The following is a 5,825-nucleotide window of genomic DNA, read 5'->3' on the forward strand; positions in this document are numbered from 1 at the left end:
AGAGGAGCGGCTTCTGAGTACGAGGCGGTTTTCCTTTTTTTTTTTTTCTGCCGATAATTGTACTCATCTGCCACGTCTCTCACCACGATATGATATTTTTTTGGGGGGTTTCTCCTTTGATCCTCAAGTGAACGGACTGTCCAGTACTGATGCCATTTACAAAAATCCAAAACAGCAGAGGCCCGCACCTGCTCAATCAACGCCAACTCAATTTAAGGAAGGGCTGTTCAAAAGCTGATCGAAACCATCCAGTTTGGGAAAACCTATTTTATGCAGTAGTTTTTATTATTATTTTTTTTTTATTGTGAGAGACGTGAAATCCACACCACGAAATGAACGTCCCTTTGTTACCCTTTTGTTACCGCGGCTTCGAAACCGTGCGTAATACCAATTTAATTGTGTCCTGGTTGGCCGTTTGTCAGCACTTTGTGTTCTTCTAGAAAATCAACTACTAGTTTATAAATTACGTGCGCGAAATTTTCCTCCGTGTGCACCACCAAAATACTTAAAGAAGAGAGAATGCGTCCGGGGCCTTGGGATTTCGAAAATGCCGTGCTCTGAAATTTTCACATCCGCCATTGGAAAGATAATTATTATCCGTCGTAAAAAAGAAAAAAAAAAAGAAAGAAATCACATTTGAAATTATCATTGAAAGTGGCCACGTTTTTCGGGGCATGTCTTGATGAAATAATTTCAGTTCAGTTCAGCATGATTGGATTTCATCTTTTCCAGTATTCTCAGTACTCTCGTTGTAGTACCAATTGCCGGCAGATTTTTTTTTTAGTTGTTTAGAGTTATACATTCCTGAACGATGTTTTTCTTTTCCTCAAAGCTAGCCATAGAACCAGCGCTTTCTATAAAATCATGACAATAAGAATCCAGCATATCGGTTCATCTTCGGCGCGATTAAAGTTCGGGAACTGGCGATTTTTTATTGCCGTGATCAAGAAGGTTAACACCAGATAAGGCGTGATATTTCAGCATACCAGTCACGATATCTAATCGAATCTAAGATTGAAATGGCGTTCTGAATTCTTTCGGTTCCAGATAGAAAGAAACAGAAAAAAAAAAAAAAAGAAAGGATGTGATTGATTGCCATTCAAATCTGAAGACCGCGTGGAGAAAGTGTTCCGGTTTACATTCGGCAAATCAAAATGAACGGCTAAAATTAATCCATCGTCTGGTTTCATGCGCGAGATCACGTAAAAGGCAGCCATTCTTCTTAGCATGGTTTCTCTCTTTTGCTCTCTCATTCGCGCACGGAAATTTCTTCGTACGGGAATTTTATGAAGCGAAGGCGGCTGCAGACCATTTTCTTTGTTTAGTTCATGTTCGTAGGCGCAAATTACAAACCTAACACTTGGAGCAACATTTCCACTACTCTAGAGGGGCATAAACTGTAGACAGTGCACGCTTTCTCATTTATCCAATCGCTCGCAAACACATTGCATTGCTAGTCTACAGTGGCAATACAAAGTGACGTTTCACCATGCACGTCGAAGTTCATTACCAGTACCGCGCCAGCATCGACCGGCCGGCGAAGCGACGAGCTCAGCAGCGCATGCGCAAGGCCCGACACCACCCCAACCGAGCTTCCCTGCTTATCGGAGAGAGCAAGTGCGCGTGAACACGGGCGCGTCTGAGTATCTGGATTTAAAAAAAAAAAGAAAAAGAAAGCGTTTCCGAGATATTGACAAAGACAAGTGGTCGCGGTCGCTCTGAATCTTATCGTATTATAGAAAACGTGGGATGGCGGCGCTTCCTCGAGGGTCAGAAAGTACAATCGTCGAACTAGGTGGCAAGTGGAGTACATCCTTTTTCTTGGAACGGTTTGCAATTGACTGCTTGAATGTGCCGACCACGCGTCGCGGGTCGCGTATAGAGCCAACCGTTGGCAAGCACGCGTCTAGCGTAGCAGCAGAACCGATCGCGGTTGCGATAACCCATCGTTGGCAGCGAAAAAGAAAAACACCCACACGCAGTTTGTAGCAATAACCGTACAAATCAATGTGGTTTTAAATATAGCTTCACTGGTCACCCAAGAAGGGCACCGAAACTTTCTCATGACGCACACCGCTGTAGTCCACAAAGAACAAAGCGCACAAAATAGATATGATACAGCCGCACCGCATTATTTCGTGTTTTCACCATTTCATTACTTTCGTGTGCATGCGCGCTAGGGCCACGCAGGCCAGGAGTAAAAGGCACGAAAAAAAAAAAAAAAATGGTACGCAATCCTAAGCTTTGACTTGACTGCTGTGGCACTCGCATTTGTGTTCTTTACCTTAGGCGAACGCAATGCGCAAACTGAACTGGAATTTCCAATAATGGAAATTCCTGTTTGGCTCATATTTGCGTTTTTCGCCCGAGCAAGCGCTTCACTGCACTACGCTTTGCCCCTTCAACGTGGCTACACTGCCCGGCAGGCGTGTTCTGCGTAGGGCCGAACCTGCAGGCAAAAAGCATGGGCGCCGCCATCTTGTTGAGAGCGGCGCCAGGGACACAATCGCGCCTAGCTCATTGAGTTTTCCCCCAAAACTGAAAAAAATTTGACTTCATTAAACGAGAAAGATGCCACGAGTGTCCCAACAAAAAGCTTTGAGGATTACCGAAGGGTAACTGAGGGCGACGCAACGGGCTCTGGAAAGAAGGATGATGGGTGTGGCGTCACGGGGGGATCGGAATAGAGCAGATTGGGGTGTGCGAGAACAAACGCTCGTTAATGACACCAAAGTTTAAACCAGGAAAAACAAATGGGCATGCGCAGGGCATGCAATCTGGGGGGAAGATAACCGGTGGCCATTAAGGGTTACAGACTGAATTCCGAGAGGAGGGAAGCGTAGCAGGGGGTGGCAGAAAGGTAGGAGGGCAGATTAGATTAGGGACTACATGGCGACAATCGGCACCTGACCGGGGTACTTGGAGGATCATGGGAGATGCCTTTGCCCTGCAGTGGGCGTAGCCAGGATGATGATGATGATGATGTTCATGATGAAAAGGTAGCAACAGGTCTTCGTAACATACAGGTTAGAAAGATGAGGCACCTTTTAACCCTTGAATATATTTCGCCACATTCGGGCATACGACAAGTTTGTTTTCGAGGCGCTCGGTCCCACTGCTGCGAAAATGTGTACACAAAGGCTGCACAGTAGTTGCCAGAAATCGGGCACTCTATTTTTCTTTCATAGGGAATCTTTCTTCCACTTGGGCAGCGGATTTCGGCGGCAGGGCGAGCTTGCGTGGGCGCGGTGGTTTACGGATCCAAGCGATAGTGAACTCCAAAATCCAGTGTTGGCTTTGAGTGGGATTCATATTGATTGCGAACCCCACGGCTAATCCTACCCCCCATCCCCCCAAGTGGCTCTTTACAGGAGACAATCATTCAGAGACATCGGACAAATAGGAATTCTGGTTCTTTCTTTTGCTTTCATTAATTTTTCTCGAAGCCCATAACTAGAAATTTGCTGGAGCGGCTGTCCCATTTGCGACGCAACAAGTGCGACGCTACACACAGATGGAGTGGCAGTTTAATTACTCTCGTGGTCCGCGAACCGGCATCGTTGCGTGTAGTATAGGAATGGTGCGTGTCAAGTCAGTGCTCGCGTTGAGCTTGTGCTCTTCATTTTGATTGAATGAAGTCTCACCTAAGTGAGCGGGGCCGATCCCGGAGGTAGTGCAATACCGGGCCGACCTGCGGCGGAGGTGAAGCAGGCTTCAAGCACTCCGCCAACTTCCAAAAATAGGTTTAATATCGTGGGTCCATATAGAACCCGTATCAGATATTAAGCTGATAAGAACAGAGTTTTTTATTTATGCTAGTTACAAATACATCAAAAATATGTTACAAAACCAAGGAAAAAACGGATAAAAGGTGTATAATCTAAAAACGCAAACAAATGACTAAAAAAACTAGTTAGTGGTGTTAGTGATAAAAGGCTAAAACTGTAAAGGTGTAAAATACATGGCAAAACGCTTCTCTAAAACATAAAAGATCATTAAGAGGTGCCTACATGGGCTTTAAAAATCTTCGTAGATGGGCTTCGTAAATCTTCGTACATGGGCTTTAAAAATCTACACTTTGATCTTAGCCAAAAGGCCGAGAAGCGATGTCCTTCACTTCACTTCATTGTACTACTGCCTTGTGGGCGCCCTGCCGACATGGGTAACCTCAGCAACAGCGTGGGCAATATTATAAAATTCAGCCTGTGTACAGACTCAACGCTCCCTATCTCACGGATGAATTCGCAACGCCTCAGTCTTTCGCTGTTAACGAAACGCTGTCGCGTAGAAACGAGACCCGAGTGCAAGCTTGCTTGTAACGCGAAACCAACCAAGGCAACCTCGTAGAAAACGGAACAGGCGAGCGGAAAAAAAACGCGCCAGGGGAATGCTTACTTCCGTCTGAATGCGACCGCTCAAGGTGACCTTCCTTGAGGGCTTCGTTTCAAGCCCGTGTGCAATTGTAATATACTACGCGCATTTCCTTCATTTCTTTTTATTTACCGCAAGGCCCACTGAAAATTTTGATACGGCACAGGCCGGGACGGATCGCAACGTGTCGAATCGACCGGTAGAATTAGGTAGCATGCCCCATGTACGAAGACGAGCAACATAGAAGTGAATGACAAAATAAATATAGAAAACGCTGCACACTCCTTCCAACCGGAAACATAGAGGGGAGAAAGATCGCCATCTGAAACACAGGCATTGTAAAAAAAAGAAAAAAAAAAGTGCTACCTCATCATCTTTACCATTACCGTGTGTGTGTATGTATATATGCATGTGTGTGTGTGTGTGTTTGTGTATTTATATATATATATATATATATATATATATATATATATACGCACACATGCTAGCATAGCTTAAACGCAGCTGGAAAGCTCAGCCTTGCACAAGAACCACCCCCTGTCGCAAACCCCTTTGAAACATTCAAATGCCAAACACGAGTAGAGCGAGGTCGTTCGAACCTGGCGCCAAAACGCATTGGCGCCATCTGTGTACGGAACTAGGAAAACCTGCGGACTTTGCAATACAGAAAGAAAGGTAGATGGCGCGAGCTAACGCTCCATTGCATACTAAGAACGAGAGTTAGTGAATAATGGCAGAAACGTCTTGGGAAGAGAAAAAAAAAAAAAACACGCAAAAGTTGTTGGCTTGTGCAAGCACTCTATGTTACAGCGATTAAAGAGCATAGCATCTTCTACAACAGCAGCTACAAAAAGAAGAAGAACGTGAGAGAGGGAGAGAGACAGGCGTGTTTCTTTGGAATGCAGAGCATGCAGCACATACTATAAAGTGCCAAAGAGACGGGGAAAGCAGATGGCGCGAAGGTGTATGTCCTCAAAGCTTGAAAGCAATTTCTAAATTACATGTACCGAAGTCCACCTACTCTCATCAGGTTGCTCCCGCCTCCAGTTGCGTTTAAAGTGAAATTACAGTCGCCTCAAAGGCAGACAGAGAGAGAGTGAAAATAGGTACACTTGCTTCGCGCAGCTGCAGCCGTTCAAATTTTACAGCAAGAGCACTCCCGAAGCAACAAAGTCCGCTGCCGCCTGGGCGCAATGCGCTCGCTTCAGTAAATTGCCGTGCTGGCCTCGGCAACCAAGAGGTGTAGTGCGGCAGACTGCTGCATTGTAGCACACCGCAAACCGTGCAGACGTAAGCGATCGCCTCGACATCGCTGCGAGCGCTCGAAGAGACAAAGTCCGAAACCACGTGTGCCGGGGCGGTGCGAGCGCGACGCCTTTGACGCAACTTTTGCGTACAAGCCGCCGCACCGCCACGACGGAATCGCTGGCATCCCGCACGCAGCTGCATTGTGT

At 46.1% G+C, this 5,825-nt stretch overlaps 1 non-coding gene across 1 annotated transcript; it reads right to left on the reverse strand.

The window, feature by feature from the left end:
- Positions 1-3,648: 3,648 nt before the first annotated feature.
- Positions 3,649-3,840, reverse strand: LOC140214930 (U2 spliceosomal RNA). Its single transcript, XR_011891856.1, has one exon. It is a non-coding gene; the product is annotated as a U2 spliceosomal RNA (small nuclear RNA).
- Between the last annotated feature and the right edge of the window lie 1,985 nt (positions 3,841-5,825).

Source organism: Dermacentor andersoni, unplaced genomic scaffold (assembly GCF_023375885.2).
Source record: "Dermacentor andersoni unplaced genomic scaffold, qqDerAnde1_hic_scaffold ctg00000754.1, whole genome shotgun sequence".
Classification (NCBI taxonomy): Eukaryota; Metazoa; Arthropoda; class Arachnida; order Ixodida; family Ixodidae; genus Dermacentor; species Dermacentor andersoni.